We start from the raw sequence: 19,615 nt of genomic DNA on the forward strand, positions 1-19,615 counted from the left end.
CTCCCCTCCCGCCCCTGACCCCCCAAAAAGTGTCTCTGGTTCATAGTTTTTTGTTGATTTTGATTTTCACTTTCTTATAGTTATTCATTTTCCTGGTCCCTTATTTAAGTTTTCTAGATTCCTGCTATGAGTGAGACCATCCGCTATTTTTCTTTTTCTTTCTGGCTTATTTCGCTGAGCATGATCCCTTCCAGCGCCATCCATGTTGCTGCAAATTGCATGTGTTTATCTTTTTTGAATGCTGAGTAATATTCCATGGTATATATGTACCACATCTTCTTGATCCAGTCATCTATTTTGGGGCATTTGGGCTGTTTCCAAAGCTTAGCTATTGTAAACAGTGCTGCTATAAACATAGGGCTGCAGGTGCTCTTTGGAATTGATGTTTGTGTGTCCTTTGGGTAAATACCTAGGAGTGGAATTGCTGGATCATATGGAAGCTCTATGTTTAGTAGGTCAAGAAATCTCCACACAGTTCTCCATAGTGGTTGGACCAGTTTGCACTCCCACCAACAGTGCAGAAGAGTTCCTTTTTCTCCACAACCTCGCCAACATTTGTTGTTGCTAGTTTTTTTAATATGTGCCATTCTCACCGGTGTAAGATGGTATCTCATGGTAGTTTTGATTTGCATTTCCCTGATTACAAGTGATGTTGAACATTTTTTCATATGCCTGTTGGCCATTCGCATTTCCTCTTCAGAGAAGTTTCTTTTTAGCTCCTCTGTCCATTTTTTGACTGGATTATTTTCTTTGTTGTTGTTGAGTCTCATCAGCTCTTTGCAGATTTTTGTGATCAGTCCTTTATCATGAGTGTTGTGTGCAAAAATTTTCTCCCAGTCGGTGGGGTTTCTCTTTGTTTTTGTTATTGTCTCTTTTGCTGTGCAGAAGCTCTTTAATTTGATATAGTCCCAGCTGTTGATCTTTGCCTTCACTATCACTGCTTTGGGTGATGTATCTGTAAAGATGTCTTTGATGTGCAAATCACGTAGTGTTTCGCCTTTATTTCCTTCTATATATTTTATGGTTTCAGGTCTTATGTCTAGTTCTTTAATCCATTTTGAGTTGATTTTTGTGTATGGTGTGAGGTAGTGGTCAAGCTTCATTCTTTTGCATGTAGCAACCCAGTTTTCCCAGCACCATTTATTGAAGAACCTTTCTTTGCTCCAATGCATAGTCTTTGCTCCTTTGTCAAAGATTAGTTGACCATAAATCTGTGGGTTTATTTCTGGATTTTCTATTCTATTCCATTGGTCTGTATGTCTGTTCTTTTTCCAATACCATGCAGTTTTGATGATTATGGCTTTGTAGTATAGTTTGAAGTCTGGGAGTGTGATGCCTCCAGTCCCTTCTTTCTTTTTCAGGAGAGCTTTGGCAATTCGGGGTTTTTTGTGATTCCATATGAATTTCATCAATAATTGTTCTATTTCTTTGAAGAATGACATTGAAATTTTGATTGGAATAGCATTGAATCTGTATATTGCTTTTTTTTTTAAGATTTATTTATTTATTTATGTATTTATTTATTTATTTATACAAGCACTGGGTAAAGTCAGAAGCGCGGGAGGGTGAGAGAATTCACCAGAGCCAGAGCGGGAGAAGAGCAGGCAGAAGGACCAAAGTACACTGCTGAGGGGAGCAGCGGGCGGCAGGAGAGGTCTGCGCGCCATGTGGGACCCTCCTCCGGTGGCCGGGAAGCAGCCGGGGATCGAACCGGTGCCGCAGAGGCTACGGGCAGCTTCGCAACCCAGCGCTCAACCGCTGCGCCACAAGGGGAAGCCCTGTATATTTCTTTTGGTAGGATGGCCATTTTAATAATGTTTATTCTTCCAATCCATGAGCAGGGGATGTCTTTCCATTTCTTTGTGTCTTCTATTTCTTTTAACAGTGTTTTATAGTTATCTTTGTATAGGTCTTTTAACTCTTTTCTTAGATTTATTCCCAAGTATTTGATTTTTTTTTGATAATAAAAGGGATGGTTTCTTTGATTTCTTCTTCTTCAGATTTATTGTTTATGTATAGGAAGGCTAATGACTTTTGCGTGTAGATTTTGTATCCTGCCACTTTACTGAACTGATTGATGAGTTGAATTAGTTTTTCTGTGGAGTTTTTGGGGTTCTCTATGTATATTATCATATCATCTGCAAAGAGTGATAGTTTGACTTCTTCTTTTCATGTTTGGATCCCTTGTATTTCTTTCTCTTGTCTTATTGCTCTGGCAAGGACTTCCAGTATTATATTGAAAAGCAGTGGTGAGAGTTGACATCCTTGTCTTGTTCCAGATCTTAATGGAAATGCTTTCAGCTTTTCACCATTGAGAATGATACTGGCTGTTGGCTTGTCATATATGGCCTTTATGATGTTGAGGTATGTTCCTTGTATCCCAAGAGTTTCAAGGGCTTTTATCATGAATGAGTGTTGCACTTTGTTGAAAGCTTTCTCAGCATCTATTGATATGATCATATGGTTTTTATATCTCTTTTTGTTGATGTGTTGGATAACATTGATTGATTTTCGGATGTTGAACCATCCTTGTGTTCCTGGAATGAATCCTGTTGGTAGTGGTGAATTATCTTATGTATACATTGTTGGATTCTGATAGCTAAAATTTTATTGAGGATTTTTGTGTTCATTATTTTCAGTGTTCATTAGGTAGATTGGCCTGTATTTTTCTTTTTGTGTGTTGTCCTTGTTCTGTTTTGGTATTCATGTAATGTTGGCTTATTAGAACTTGTTTGGTGTTATGCCTTCCTTCTCAATTTTTTGGAAGAGTTTGTGAAGGATAGGCACTAATTCGTCTCTGAATGTTTGGTAGAATTCATTTGTAAATCCCTCAGGTCCTGGGCTTTTGTTTTTTTGGAGGATTTTGATTACCATTTCAATTTTGCTTCTTGTAATTGGTCTGTTTAGGTGTTCTATTTCTTCTTAATCTAGCTTTGGGTGATTGTAGAGTTGTAGGAATTTGTCCATCTCCTCTAGATTGTTGAACTTGTTTCCATATAACTGTTCATAGTAGTTACTGATTATTCTTTTGATTTCTGCTGTGTCCGTTGTGATTTCTCCTCTTTCATTTATGATCCTGTTTATTTGTGCTTTTTCCCCTTTTTCCTATGTGAGCCAGGATAGGGGTTTGTCTATTTTATTTATTTTTTCAAAGAACCAGCTCTGGTTTCATTGATCTTTTGGATTGTACTTTTAGTTTCTATTTCATTTATCTGCTTTGGTTTTTATTATTTCTTTTCTTCTACTGGTTTTGGCGTTTTTTTGTTGTTGTTTTTCTAGATCTTTGAGCTTCGAGATTAGGTTGCATCTTTGAGTTCTTTCTTGTTTCTTGATGTGAGCCTCTATTGCTATATATTTTCCTCTTATTACTGCTTTTGCTGCATCCCATACATTTAGGAAATTGGTGTCCTTCTTGTCATTCAATTCAAAGAATTTTTTAATTTCTTCTTTGATCTCCTCATTAGTCCAGTGGTCATCCAGTAGTGTAGTTTTCAATCTCCATGAGGTAGGAGAATTCCTTGCCTACTTTTTATGGTTTATTTCTAGTTTGATGCCTTCATGGTCAGAAAAGATGGTTGGTATGATTTCAATCTTGGTGTATCTGTTGATGTTTGTCTTGTGTCCCAGTATGTGATTGATCCTGGAGAATGATCCATGTGTGCTTGAGAAAATTGTGTACTCAAATTTTGGGGGGGTTAGTGTTCTATAGAGATCTTTTAAGCCCAAGTGCTCTAGATCCTTATTTAGAGCTTTAGTGTCTTTACTTATTTTTTGTCTCATTGATCTATCCATTGTTGATAGTGGTGTGTTGAAGTCTCCCACTACTTATGTTTTTTGTCTGATGTCTGTTTTCAGAGATGACAATAGTTGTCTGACATATTTTGGTGCTCCTTCGTTTGGTGAATATGTGTTAATGAGTGTTATTTCTTCTTGAAGTATTGTCCCCTTGATCATAATGTAGTGACCGTTGGGGTCTCTTTTTATCTTTTTGAGTTTCAAATCTGTTTTATCTGATATAAGTATAGTTGTTCCTGCTTTCTTTTTTGGTCCATTTGCTTGTAGGATTGTTTTCCATCCTTTAACTTTGAGTCTATTTTTATCTTTTGTAGCTAAATGTGTTTCCTGGAGACAGCAAAAGGTTGGATTTTGTTCCTTAATCCAGCCTGCGACTCTGTCTTTTTATTGAAGAGTTTAGTCCATTTACATTTAGAGTTCATATTGATATGTTAGCATCTGTATTTGCCATTGTGTTTGTCTTTCCTTTGATTTTATTTATTTATTCTTTTAATAACTTTTTTTTTTTTTTTGGCCTTCTTTCATTGTTATTCGTCCCTCTGAGGGTCTGGCTTTAGGATTCCTTGTAGTATTTTTTGGAGTGGGGGTTTAGTTGTAATGAAATTCCAGAGTTTCTGTTTGTCTGGGAAGTTCCTTAGTCTTTCTTCATAGTAGAAGGAGAGCTTTGCGGAATAGAGAATTCTTGGTTGACATCTGTTTTCTTGGAGTCTGTTGACTATGTCCCTCCACTCTCTCCTTGCCCGTAGTGTTTCTTCAGAGAAGTCTGATGTCAGTCTGTTTAGTTTTCCTTTGAATGTTATCTGTTTCTTCCCTCTTATCAGCTTCATTGTTTTTTCCTTGTCCTGGATTTTGGGAGCTTTACTGTTATGTGTCTTGCTGTATTTTTCCTTTCGTCGTGGAAGTTTGGTGTTCTTCTTGCTTCTTGTATATCAATTTTCAGCTCCTCATTCATGTTTGGGAAGTTCTCTTCAATTATCTCCTTGAATATTTTCTCTGTTCCTACATCTCTCTCCTCTCCTTCTGGTATTCCTATAACTCTTATATTTCCTTTCCTCATGGAGTCAGATAGTTCCCGATGTCTTTCTTCAGTCTTTTCCCTTCATACTTCTCTTTCCTTTTCTGGTTTGGTTCTTTTTATTTCTGTGTCTTCAAGAGTACCTATTCGTTCTTCTATTTCATCTATTCTGCTTTCATTGCTTTTTTGCAGAGTTCTTTAGCGCCTCCATTAATCTTTGATCTCCTGCATTTCTTTTACTTCCCTCTTTAGGGACTCAATTTCATTCTTCTGATCGTTGATTATTTTTCCCTTATTCTTGTTTTCCTTTATGACTTTTGTCAGTTTTTTAATCATGGCAATTTTAAATTCTCTTTCTGGAAGGCTCAGAAGTTCTTCGAAGTTACTGTTGTTGCAATCTGGGGTTGGTTTTCTTTTTGTGGTGTGCTTTTTTCCTGAGGAGTTGCTGGGTTGCGTGTGGTTTTCTACTCCCTACTGTCAGTTTTCTAATTTGCCGTATGCATTGGGACACTGTGTTGCTGGTACTGGCCGGCATCTTAGGCAAACTTCTCTGCTCACCTCTGGCTCTTCAGGGAGCCTTCTGCCTGTTTCAATCATTCTTTACTGAAGAAATGTCCTTGTTCTAAAATGGTGATGTGGGACGCACTCCTTGCGCGCCCGGTCTGCCACATACATACATTTTTAGAGGAGGGATTTGAAACTCAAATACAGAACCAGGACTGAAGAACAAAGGCTATGGCTGCCTGAGCAATTCTGGATCCACCACCCTGGGTGAGATAGGGATCTTTAACACAGGATGGAATATGAATATCTTCAAGCTCTTTGATATGCAATTGAAAATTAAGAATTTTCCTGTGCCCACTGAGAATTAGGTTCTATTGGGGGAGGAGAGAAGGACCAATATAGAATTTAGGGGCAAAATATCTGAAGGATCAACTTGTCTCAATATTAATTTCATCATGAGGTAACTGATATCCAAGATAATTAATGGCAGATCCAGGTCTCAAACCCAAGTCACCCAATTCCCAATCCAGTTCTATTTTCACTTTATTAGGCTTCTACAAGGATTAGAAAACTAAAAGGGTTGCCTGACTTTCAGGGAGAGAAGGAGAAGAATATAGAATTAGGAAAGGTAGGTGATGCAAAGAACAGACCCCACACAGATTGTCTGTTCTGAAAAGTTATGAGATGGAGTGGTATATGAACAGGATAGAAGGAACTCGCACATCCAAATTCTCAAAACGTGACCTCAGATGAACAGCACCAGCATTACCTGATAAATTGCTAAAAATACAGATTCTTGACTGAACCTACTAAATCTTAGTTTAAAGACAACCCACCAATCTACCTTTTAACCAGTCTATCCAGTAATTATGATATAGCCTAAAGTGTGAGAACCAAGAAGAAAAGTCTATAAAACTCCTTTGGACACAAGAATCTTCTGAATAGGAAAAAACTTCCTTTACCAGGGACGTCTTTGTTCTATCTGATCTAACTAAGAAAATTGATCTGATTGCTTTTATAAATTTGACACAAACTCTTACTAAGGCAAAAAATTTATTTTCGATCTTTAGTATTACTCGTATAGAATTATTTTTCATGAAGTCATTTAGTGCTACTTATTTATTTAGGGATTTCCCTCCTGTGGTTTTCATTCATCTGTGTTGTTCAGAATGGCAACATATGGTATGCAAAAATTATTTGGATTCACTGTATCAGAGGAAAGGAAAGAGCATTGTGCAGTGTGTCACACAGACCTGGGTTTGACTCCCTGCTCTGCTGTGGGAAGAGACTGTGAGCTGGAGCATATATTTTGTCCTCTAGTCTCGATTTTTGTCTCCAGAACACACAAATATAAATCCCTTCCCCGTGAGGCTCTTTTGTAATGAAATAATTTATATAGTATCAATGATGTTTATTTATTTCCCCCTCCTCTTAATTTTCTCTTTTACTAATTTTACCTTTACCATATGCGGTGTTGTATTAAGAGGCTTTCCACTGTCGTATAAACTCACTGAGAACAGAGAAGGTATCTGATACTTACAATCAGCCTGCTCTTTACATAATGCCCTGAACATCAGAATGCAGTGGACTATCAATTATTGAGAAGTATCTAGCCTGCAATGGCATGAAAAAGAGATGACACTAACATTTGCCCATAAGCTACTTACTGTCACCCCTGCTATGAAGGCTCGTGCTGTCTTTGATCCCTACTCTCTAGCTTTCAAGCACAGATAGCAGTCAGACTTCAGCCACATCATAAGGTATTCTTCTAAACACAAACTAGAACTTATTCTGATGCTCTCATTACACTATACAGTGATTCTCAAAGTGAAATATCTGGAGAAACAGCACAGCCTTACTCAAGAACCAGTTGGAAATACACATTTTAAGACTCTACCCCAACATACTAAGTCAGAAACTATAGTTTCACAAGTCCTACAGATGATTCTGATGCACAAAGACTATTGACCTAAAACAATGCACTTATTTTTCCTTCCTAGTCACTAGCCATCGCAACAAACATCAATGATATTCTATAAAGAATACCTGATCAGGAGTAGGTAACAGGATATAATTGCTATATTGTATCAACCAAGAATAAATACAGAATGAAAGTACAATATGGAATTTCTCAGTGTCTAATGGATCATAATTCAAACACTCTTAATAAGTACAGTGTGTTAAAGATAAAAGGTATTAGTTAGACAAAAAAGTTTAGGATAACTAGGTTAGATAGGATTTCTCCCCTGAGAAATTATCAATTTTTAATGTTTAAAAACATTCTAAACCTCCCAAATCTCTTCAAACTTATTTAAAATGAACTTTTTCTTCAAATAATAATGTATTTTTGCTGATACAAATACCTCTCTTAGGGCTGAATTTCCCACATCTGAATATTGTTATAATACAACTTGTTATTAAAAGTTTTTGATCTTAAGCTATTTTTCACTTGGAGCCTTTCAAAAATATTAGTATAGTGGTTCTCAATGGGGGAGTTTTGCCTAAAGAGGATAATTGCCAAAGCCTAGAGACAATTTTCTTTGTCACAACTTGGCTAGGGTTGGTTAGATAATTGCTACTAAAATCTAGTGAGTAGAGGCCAGAGATGATACTAAACATCCTACATTATAAGAACAGCTGTCTGCAGTGCAGAACTATACAACCCAAAATTTTAATAGTGTTGAGGTTAAGAAACCCTGTATTCTCCATCAAGTATTAGAGAACTCCTTCTGGCTACTCACATATTGAGCTACAATACAGGATTTATTTCATCTTCATAATTTCAGTATGTACTACACTGTCTGACACAAAAGGCATTTAGTAAGAGCTTGTTGAATGAATGAATGAATAAAAGAATGAATTGTTGGGGAAATGTGATTATCATGAATGAAATAACAGCAACCCTTGCAAGACAATCTAAGCCCATGTTATTTAACTCTGCCTGTTATTATTTAACATAGTGAAATCCATGTCCAGAAGACTTTGAGGGGACTGTGAGGTGGAGATGTGGTTGCAAATATTGTTAAATGATCAGAACACATGTGGGAGAGCAGAGAGCTGTCCAGCCAAGGAGGACATGAGACATGTCCTCAAGGCCTCAAAACTGTCCTCATATAATCCTGTCTGCAGTGTCTTCTCACCTCCATTGACCCCTCCCATGTCCTATCACAGAGAGGTAACGAGTGGCAAAGATTGCTAACTGGCCACCTAGAAGTCAGAGGGATTTGTTTATCATTCTTGGATGTTGTTTTTCTGTTTGATTATTTTTAAGAGATTTGTTTTCCTTTGAACCTTTTTTAATTATCTAAAAATCATATGTATCAGTGAATTTTTTAAAGATTTATTTATTTATTTATGCACAGAAGAACTAGGATGTAGGCCAGAGGTGTGGTGGGGGGGGTGAGAGGATTCACCAGAGACAAAGTGGGGAGCAGAACAGGTGGATCTACTAAAATACACTGCTGAGGGGAGTAGCGGGTGAGACAGGAGAGGTCTGCTGCACCACTGGGTTAGCTCCCTGGCTGGGGATTAACTCAGGCTGTAGTGGTGACAGTGCTGAAACTTGACCCCTAGGCCACCAGGGATGTCCTATGTCAGTGAATTTTCAACAGACAATTTACATAAAACTCAAAGATACACTTTACCTCTACCCAACCCACTCCCCAGTGTTTAACACCATGCTTATTTGTTGTTGAATTGAATGCATTTAAGGGCACACTCCCCTGTTCACCACAGTCTCTACCTACTGTTTCATCCTCAATCCACTGTAATCCTGTGTGTCACTTACCCAGGCCCTGAGGGGTATGAGAGAAAAAGCTCTGTACTTATAATGACAAGGACTAAACAAACCTCAGCTGACCACTGAGCTCATTTTACTTTGCCTATGTCTAGGACCTGTCCTCTCTACATGACAAGAAGTAAGAGCATATATATAATGTCCTCAAAAAAGTAAAACCACACCCATGCCTATGATTTATCTATGAAAAGCAAACAAACTTTGAATGCCATGTTGTGATAAATTCCACTCCAAGCAATAACATGTGAAGCACTTAAGCATCAAGAAGACTAAAGTGGTTCACAATTTTGCATTATTTTTTTATGCTTTAAATAATAACAGTAATAAATCCCTGTTTACTTTTATATAGAAATATTTTGAGTTAGCTTTCTATTAGGTGCAATTGTTACCACGGAAGGCAAGTCACATTTGTCCCATGGCTTCAGATACTTCCTGACATCCTACAAAATTTTAAATGTAAGATGTCATCAAGGGTCTTTTAAGACCCAGCCGAAGAGCTCCTTCATAGAACCTATCCCACCATCCCAAGCTTAACTCCTCTGAATTCCAGTAGTGGTTATTTCTCTCTCATTTTTTTTTGATTATGTACACAAATAGCCTTGTGTTGTTTCTATTATTGTCACACTGTTATTTACATACTTGTGGAATTGAGATTTTAGTCTTTAATTGGTCATGTTTTCATCTCATCTTTCCTCAATTGATTTATGGGCTTACTATGTCAAAGGCCATGTTCTCTGCCACACTTTGAAACATGCAACAAATATAGTAGGTGCCCAATAATTAGGTCTGACTTCTTTTGAAAAGTGTGTTAAATCCTGGAAGTACCATATAAATGGGTCTTATAAAACCCTCATCAGCAACTTTGTCTCTTCTGGTATTAACTAGAGACTAGCTTTGAAGTGAGGTTATGATATGTTTCTTTCTTACTTCTTCCCCAGAATGAAAGCCCTCATTTTCTGTCGTGGAAAAAGATCATTTGAATCTCTCTAGTGCAAAACGCAAGTATATGCTGTTGGTTGTGATGAAGGTCATCTGCTAAAATCTAAAGGTATATTTTGGCAATAATTTTTTAAGTAGCATATTTCTAATCTTCAAAGTGATAGTTCTGTATTTAAAATTAATTTTCTCATTTGTCTATGGTTGCAACTTACAACACTTCCTTATATGCACTATAAAATGTTAATAGCTACATGTATAGTGACTTTACGATTGCAGTGTCATTTTTCTCAGCTTGATCAGCTTTTTTGAATGGCATCATTATGATCAAAGTTGTTTACAGTAATAAAGTAGGAATAGTTTCGATAAAAAAAGTAGGCACCATTACAATTAAACAGTATCTGGTGTTTTAGGATATGATAACTACTCATAATGCGTTCATGGGATAAACTAGTCTACAATAGAAATATAATCACAAGAATGACCTAAACAAGTCTTTGAATCACAAAATAGGAATATGAATTGGCGGGAGCAGTGATGCCAACAGATTCAGGGGTAAACAACATTCAACACACCTGGTTTCTTTCAAAGAAGTTGCAAGTAGTTAATCAGCATTTTATTTACACTGATACCCTTCATCTAGTTCAATACCTGAAAGGAAGAAGCAAATTTAAAATTAGGGCAACATGCCAAATATCTCAATAAAATGTGCGTCTTAATACTCTGTTTGATAAGATATATTGCAAAATTAGCATACTCATATTTGTATGGTATTTATCCAGTTACATTGTTACGCCACCGGAAAACATAATAACTAGGACATATAAAATAACCAAGTCTTTATACCATGTGCTAACAGATTTCTAAACTCAATAAGATTTGCTTCATCCAAACTCTGATTTTCAGGTTTCTGTTCCTTTTCTTTTTTTGAAAATTGACTTATCTTTTGTTCATATATATGCTCATCATCAATGCCATCAGAGGTGGCAGATAAGACAAATTTGATAAATTACTGGTCACTCAGTGTTGCTAAAGATTTGAGCTTCTAAAATAATGTTTGAAGAGATCAGAAATGGTACTTTTCTTTGAAGGATTAAAAGGGCATCTAATTTCAGCAATTTTACAGGATAGTCATCTTCATAATGTTAAAAGTAACGCTTGGAGGGCTATCACACCCAGCTGCATATGATGAATTATGTTGACTTTTTGAAGATGGGAGATAAGTTCTTAAATTTTTTTTTTTATTTTTTTTTTTATAGAGGCATGTTTTTTTTTTTATTTATTTATTTGTTTGTTTGTTTTGTTTATACAAGCACTGGGTACAGTCAGAAGCGCGGGAGGGTGAGAGAATTCACCAGAGCCAGAGCGGGGAGCAGAGCAGGCAGAAGGACCGAAGTACACTGCTGAGGGGAGCAGCGGGCGGCAGGAGAGGTCTGCGCGCCATGTGGGACCCTCCTCCGGTGGCCGGGGAGCAGCTGGGGATCGAACCGGCGCCTCAGAGGCCGCGGGCAGCTTCACAACCCAGCGCTCAACCGCTGCGCCACCGGGGAGGCCCAAGTTCTTAAATTTTTGAATTGATTTTTAATATGCAGAGTAATAAGGAATTTATGAACTTATGTACATATAAAAGGGTTGCTTAAAAACTTACTTAAACTCATGGTATGTGTAACAATAACACTGAAATACAATTCAAGATATGTTATCTCTACTGATTCATTGTTTTTTGCAATTACCAAAAGTGCTGCCCATGGCAGAATATTTTAATTTGCCATATGAACAAAGTGAAGACATCCTTGAGCCAATTTATGGCCACCCAGCACTGTTGGTAAAGTTCCAGCCTATTTGTAGCTCCTTGGAAAATTGTTGTAGTTTTCTTTCTTCATGGAACCCCCAAAACAAACAGACAACATCCACCACCCTACCCCAACTTTCTTTATTATCCGAACTGAAATTTTCTGAAGCTATTCAATTTCCCCACATTTTTGCAGTCAGCCTTGTCTGACTTTATTTCTTTCTTTCTTTCTTTTTTTTTTTTTTTTTTGCTCAAAACTTGTGCTGTCTATACAGTCATTCAGCACTTACCCAAAGCTACTTTAGACTTCTGGCTAGCTACTTCTGACTGCCTTTCAAACAATGTATCCAGAAAAATATTTAGTAGGAAGTTTTAATATTCATGAAATATTCTGATGGAAATGATAAAGCAATAACCTATGTTCTCAGTCTGTAACCTGGGAAAGAGTTTCTTATAAATCTGACTTTCTCCTTTTCTTTAGAATTCAAAGTGTTCTTTCCTATACTCTGCTAGTTAAAATTATAACAAAAAAATTTTAAAACATTCTTCCACTGAGATATCAGAGTGTCAGCTAAAATACCCAAAATTAATTTTAATTCGTCATTACAAAAATACAAGAGTCAACTAAAACATGTCCTATCTGCAATAGTAGCAATATTCCAAAAAATATTTTATCCTTTATTACAATTTTGATTTCTACCCATTTAAGGACAATTTTGAATCTATAGACTAAGCCAGTGATTTCTAAAGAGGGAAAATAGTATAACAACACTTTACCTACTATATGCTTTATAGTATAATTAGAAACTGCTAATTAGCAGTTATTAGTTTAAGAGATCAGCAAATCCATTAATTTGAGAACAAACATATAAACCAAGCAATGGCTGACCAATACAGGGATCATCTTTGGACACAGTATGGCATATATTTTGTTAGTCACTTTTACATTTTTACAATAACATGGAAGGTGAGGAAAGTGAGGACTTTGTTTTCAGAAACATTAATATTTTAGTTTTACTTATTTTGACAAACAAAAATTATGTATATTTAAGCTATACAATGTGATGCTTTGATATATGTAACAGTGTGACATGATTACCACAATCAAACTAATTAACATGTTCATTACCTCCATAGATGGCTTCTTTTTTAAAGTGAGAATACTTGATTTTACATGGTTAGTAAATTTCAATATACAACATAGTATTATCAGCAATAGTCACCATGTTGTACATTAGATCTCCAGAATTTACTCATACTGTAACTGAAAATAAATTTACTCCTCCTATAATTTAAAGCCATTTTATCCCCCCCCCCTTTTTTCTTCACCTTTATGCCGCTGGGAAAGATCATTCTATTCTCTGTAATTGTGAGCTTAATTTTTTTTTTTTTAGATTCACACATAAATGAAATGAGGAGATATTTTGTCTTTCTATGTTTGGTTTATTTCACTTAGTTTAATGTTCTCGAGATTCATCCATGTTGTCTCAAGAGGCAGGATTTCCTTCTTTTTGGGGGGTGAATAATATTTCATTGTTTATATATACCACATTTTCTTTATCCATTCATCTGTTGACAGATGCTTAGGTTGTTTATATATCTTAGCTACTGTGAATAATATTGCAGTGAACATAGGAATTCAGCTATCACTTCAAAGTAGTAATCTTATTTCCTTTAGATATATATACACAAAAGTGGAATTGCTGGATCACATAGTAGTCTTTTGCGACATCTTCATTATGTTTTCCATATGATTATACCAATTTACATTGCCACCATCCCCTTTCTCCACATCCTCACTAATGCTCATTATCTTTTGACTTTTTGAATAATACACATACGAATGTGTGAAGCTTGTTATGTATTTTCTTAATGTTTAATGGTATTAAATATATACTTGTTGGTCTTTTGTATATCTTGTTTTGGAAAATGTCTATTCAGCTCCTTTGTCCATTTATAAATCAACTTATTTATTTGTGTTATTTTGTAATTGAGTTGTGTGAATTCCTTATATTTTGTAGGTGTTAGACCCTCATCAGATAAATGATTTACAATTTTTTTTTCAGTCCATGGGTTGCCTTTTCATTCTATTGTTTGTTTCCATTGCTGTACAGAAATGTTTTAACTTGATTTGGTCCCACTTGTTTATTTTTGCTTTGAATATCTAACTTTTGTTTTGTTTTTGTTTTTGTTTTGTATTGAATTTTATTTTTTTATTTTTTAATTTAAATTTTATTTTTATATTCTCCATACAATTGCAACCCCCTTATTTTGACCCCAAGCCCTCCTTTCCCTGCCCCCCACTCCCCCATAGAGTGTCTCTTCTTCATAGTTATTTGTTGATTTTCATATTTTCTTTCTCTTTTTTCTTTTTTTTTAATTAATAAATTTTATTTTTATGTTCCCCATACAATTGCAATCCCCCCATTCTGACCCCAATCGCTCCCCTCCCGCCCTCCACCCCCCAAAAAGTGTCACTTCTTCATAGTTTTTGTTGATTTTGATTTTCACTTTCTTATAGTTATTCATTTTCCTGGTCCCTTATTTAAGTATTCTAGATTCCTGCTATGAGTGAGACCATCCAGTATTTTTCTTTTTCTTTTTGGCTTATTTCACTGAGCATGATCCCTTCCAGCGCCATCCATGTTGCTGCAAATTGCATGTGTTTATCTTTCTTGAATGCTGAGTAATATTCCATGGTATATATGTACCACATCTTCTTGATCCAGTCATCTATTTTTGGGCATTTGGGCTGCTTCCAAAGCTTAGCTATTGTAAATAGTGCTGCTATAAACATAAGGGTGCAGGTGTTCTTTGGAATTGATGTTTCTGTGTTCTTTGGGTAAATACCTAGGAGTGGAATTGCTGGATCCTGTGGAAGCTCTATGTTTAGTAGGTCCAGAAATCTCCACACAGCTCTCCATAGTGGTTGGACCAGTTTGCACTCCCACCAACAGTGCAGAAGAGTTCCTTTTTCTCCACAACCTCGCCAACATTTGTTGTTGCTAGTTTTATTAATATGTGCCATTCTCACTGGTGTAAGATGGTATCTCATGGTAGTTTTGATTTGCATTTCCCTGATTACAGGTGATGTTGAACATTTTTTCATATGCCTGTTGGCCATTCGCATTTCCTCTTCAGAGAAGTTTCTTTTTAGCTCCTCTGTCCATTTTTTGACTGGATTATTTTCTTTGTTGTTGTTGAGTCTCATCAGTTCTTTGCAGATTTTTGTGATCAGTCCTTTATCATGAGTGTTGTGTGCAAAAATTTTCTCCCAGTCGGTGGAGTTTCTCTTTGTTTTTGTTATTGTCTCTTTTGCTGTGCAGAAGTTCTTTAAATTGATGTAGTCCCAGCTGTTTATCTTTGCCTTCACTATCACTGCTTTGGGTGATGTGTCTGTAAAGATGTCTTTGATGTGCATATCACGTAGTGTTTCGCCTATATTACCTTCTATGTATTTTATGGTTTCAGGTCTTATGTCTAGTTATTTAATCCATTTTGAGTTGATTTTTGTATATGGTGTGAGGTAGTGGTCAAGCTTCATTCTTTTGCATGTAGCGACCCAGATTTCCCAGCACCATTTATTGAACAAACTTTCTTTGCTCCAATGCATAGTCTTTGCTCCTTTGTCAAATATTAGTTGACCATAAATCTGTGTGTTTATTTCTGGATTTTCTATTCAATTCCATTGGTCTGTATGTCTGTTCTTGTTCCAATACCATGCAGTTTTGATGATTATGGCTTTGTAGTAGAGTTTGAAGTCTGGGAGTGTGATTTCTCCATTCCCTTCTTTTTTTTTCAGGAGAGCTTTGGCTATTCGGTTTTTTTTGTGATTCCATATGAATTATATCAACAATTGTTCTATTTCTTTGAAGAATGACATTGAAATTTTGATTGGAATAGCATTGAATCTGTATATTGCTTTTGGTAGGATGGCCATTTTAATAATGTTTATTCTCCCAATCCATGAGCAGGGGATGTTTTTCCATTTCTTTGTGTCTTCTTCTATTTCTTTTAACATTGTTTTATAGTTTTCTTTGTATAGGTCCTTTACCTCTTTTGTTAGATTTATTCCCAAATATTTGATTTTTTTTTTGTTTCAATAATAAAAGGGATGGTTTTTTTGATTTCTTCTTCTTCTTCAGATTTATTGTTTGTATATAGGAAGGCTACTGACTTTTGCGTGTTGATTTTGTATCCTGACACTTTACTGAACTGATTGATGAGTTGAATTAGTTTTTCTGTGGAGTTTTTGGGGTTCTCTATGTATATTATCATATCATCTGCAAAGAGTGATAGTTTGACTTCTTCTTTTCCTATTTGGATTCCTTGGATGTCTTTCTCTTGTCTTATTGCTCTGGCTAGGACTTCCAGTATTATATTGAAAAGCAGTGGTGAAAGTGGACATCCTTGTCTTGTTTCAGATCTTAATGGAATTGCTTTCAGCTTTTCACCATTGAGAATGATACTGGCTGTTGGCTTGTCATATATGGCCTTTATGATGTTGAGGTACGTTCCTTGTATCCCAAGAATTTTAAGGGCTTTTATCATGAATGGGTGTTGCACTTTGTCGAAAGCTTTCTCAGCATCTATTGATATTATCATATGGTTTTTATATTTCTTTTTGTTGATGTGTTGGATAACGTTGATTGATTTTTGGATGTTAAACCATCCTTGGGTCCCTGGAATGAATCCTGCTTGGTCGTGGTGAATTACTTTATGGATACACTGTTGGATTCTGATAGCTAAAATTTTATTGAGGATTTTTGCATCAGTGTTCATTAGGGAGATTGGCCTATAGTTTTCTTTTTTTGTGTTGTCCTTGTTCGGTTTTGGTATTAGTGTAATGTTGGCTTCATCGAACGTGTTAGGTATTATACCTTCCTTCTCAATTTTTTGGAAGAGTTTGTGAAGAATAGGCACCAATTCGTCTCTGAATGTTTGGTAGAATTCATTTGTAAATCCATTAGGTCCTGGGCTTTTGTTTTTGGGGAGGTTTTTGATTACCATTTCAATTTCGCTAATTGTAATTGGTCTGTTTAGGTGTTCTATTTCTTTTTTATCTAGCTTTGGGTGATTGTAGAGTTGTAGGAATTTGTCCATCTCCTCTAGATTGTTGAACTTGTTTCCATATAACTGTTCATAGTAGTTATTAATTATTCTTTTGATTTCTGCTGTGTCCGTTGTGATTTCTCCTCTTTCATTTTTTATCCTATTTATTTGTGCTTTCTCCCTTTTTGCCCTTGTGAGCCTGGCTAGGGGTTTATCTATTTTATTTATTTTTTTGAAGAACCCTCTCTTGGTTTCATTGATCTTTTGGATTGTTTTTTTAGTTTCAATTTCATTTATTTCTGCTTTGGTTTTTATTATTTCTTTTCTTCTACTGGTTTTGGGGTTTCTTTGTTGTTCTTTTTCTAGATCTTTGAGCTTCGAGATTAGGTTGTTTCTTTGAGTTCTTTCTTGTTTCTTGATGTGAGCATCTATTGCTATATATTTTCCTCTTATTACTGCTTTTGCTGCATCCCATACATTTAGGAAATTGGTGTCCTCCTTGTCATTCAATTCAAAGAATTTTTTAATTTAGTCTTTTATCTCCTCGTTAGTCCAGTGGACTTCCAGTAGTGTGGGTTTCAATCTCCATGAGGTAGGAGAGTACCTTGCCTTCTTTTTATGGTTTATTTCTAGTTTGACGCCTTCATGGTCAGAAAAGATGGTTGGTATGATTTCAATCTTGGTGTATCTGTTGATGTTTGTCTTGTGCCCCAGTATATGATCGATCCTAGAGAATGATCCGTGTGCGCTTGAGAAAAATGTATACTCAGATTTTTTTGGGTTTAGTGTTCTATATATGTCTGTTAAGCCCAAGCACTCTAGATCCTTATTTAGAGCTTTAGTGTCTTTACTTATTTTTTGTCTTGTTGATCTATCCATTGTTGATAGTGGTGTGTTGAAGTCTCCCACTACGTATGTGTTTTCTCTGATGTCTGTTTTCAGAGATGCCAATAGTTGTCTGATATATTTTGGTGCTCCTTCGTTTGGTGAATATATGTTAATGAGTGCTATTTCTTCTTGAAGTATTGTCCCCTTGATCATAATGTAATGACCACTGGGGTCTCTTTTTATCTTTTTAAGTTTGAAATCTGTTTTATCTGATATGAGTATAGCTGTTCCTGCCTTCTTTTTTGGTCCATTTGCTTGTAGAATTGTTTTCCATCCTTTAACTTTGAGTCTATTTTTATCTTTTGCAGCTAAATGTGTTTCCTGGAGACAGCAAAAGGTTGGGTTTTGTTTCTTAATCCAGCCTGCAACTCTGTGTCTTTTTATTGGAGAGTTTAGTCCATTTACATTTAGAGTTAGTATTGATATGTTAGCATCTGTATTTGCCATTGTGTTTGTCTTTCCTCTGATTTTATTTATTTCTTCTTTTAATAACTTTCTTTGGCCTTCTTTTGTTGTTATTCGTCCCTCTGAGGGTCTGGCTTTAGGACTCCTTGTAGTATTTTTTGGAGTGGGGGTTTAGTCGTAATAAAATTCCGGAGTTTCTGTTTGTCTGGGAAGGTCCATATTCTTTCTTCAAAGAGGAAGGAGAGCTTTGCGGGATAGAGTATTCTTGGTTGGCATCTGTTTTCTTGGAGTCTGTTGACTATGTCCCTCCACTCTCTCCTTGCCCGTAGTGTTTCTTCAGAGAAGTCTGATGTCAGTCTGATTGGTTTCCCATTGAATATTATCTGTTTCTTCCCTCTTGTTAGTTTCATTATTTTTTCCTTGTCTTGGATTCTTGGGAGCTTTACTATTATGTGTCTTGCTGTATTTTTCCTTTCGTCATGGAAGTTTGGTGTTCTTCTTGCTTCTAGTATATCAATTTTCAGATCCTTCTTCGCGTTTGGGAAGTTCTCTTCAATTATATCCATGAATATTTTCTCTGTTCCTACATCTCTCTCCTCTCCTTCTGGGATTCCTATAACTCTTATATTTCCTTTCCTCATGGAGTCAGATAGTTCCCGAAGTCTTTCTTCGGTCTTTTTCCTTCGTACTTCTCCTTCCTTTTCTGTTTTAGTTCTTTTTATTTCTGTGTCTTCAAGAGTACTTATTTGTTCTTCCATTTCATCTATTCTGCTTTCATTGCTTTTCCCTGAGTTCTTTAGCGTCTCCATTAATTCTTTGATCTCCTGCATTTCTTTTACTTCCCTCTTTAGGGACTCAATTTCATTCTTCTGGTCATTAATTATTTTCCCCTTATCATTGTTTTCCTTTATGACTTCTGTCAGTTTTTTAATCACAGCAATTTTAAATTCTCTATCTGGAAGGCTCAGAAGTTCTTCCAAGTTACTGTCGTTGCAATCTGGTAGATGGTTTTCTTTTTGTGGTGTGCTTTTTTGCTGAGGAGTTGCTGGGTTACATGTGGTTTTTCTACTCCCTACTGCCTGTTTTCTAATTTGCCGTATTCCTTGTGACACTGTGTTGCTGGTACTGGCCGGCATCTTGGGCGACCTTCCCAGCTCACCACTGCCTCCTCTGGGGAACTTCTGCTGGGTTCACAAGTCTCCAGCAAAGAGAGGTCCCTGCTCTGTCTCCTCGGTGAGCCTTCTGCTGGGTTCACACAGTCTTCAGCAAGAAAGGTCCCTGCTGCAAAATGCGGGTGCAGGGGACGCACTCCCCTGCACGCCTGGTCTGCCCCAGCAGTGGGTGCTGCTCTCCTCTGGGCTGGAACTGCAGGCTAGAAGGTGCCCGGCGTGGGCATGCCTCCCAGCTTACCTCTGTCTCCTCGGTGAGCCTT

The sequence above is a fragment of the Talpa europaea genome (genome assembly GCF_964194135.1).
Source record: "Talpa europaea genome assembly, chromosome: 6".
In the NCBI taxonomy this organism is placed as follows: domain Eukaryota; kingdom Metazoa; phylum Chordata; class Mammalia; order Eulipotyphla; family Talpidae; genus Talpa; species Talpa europaea.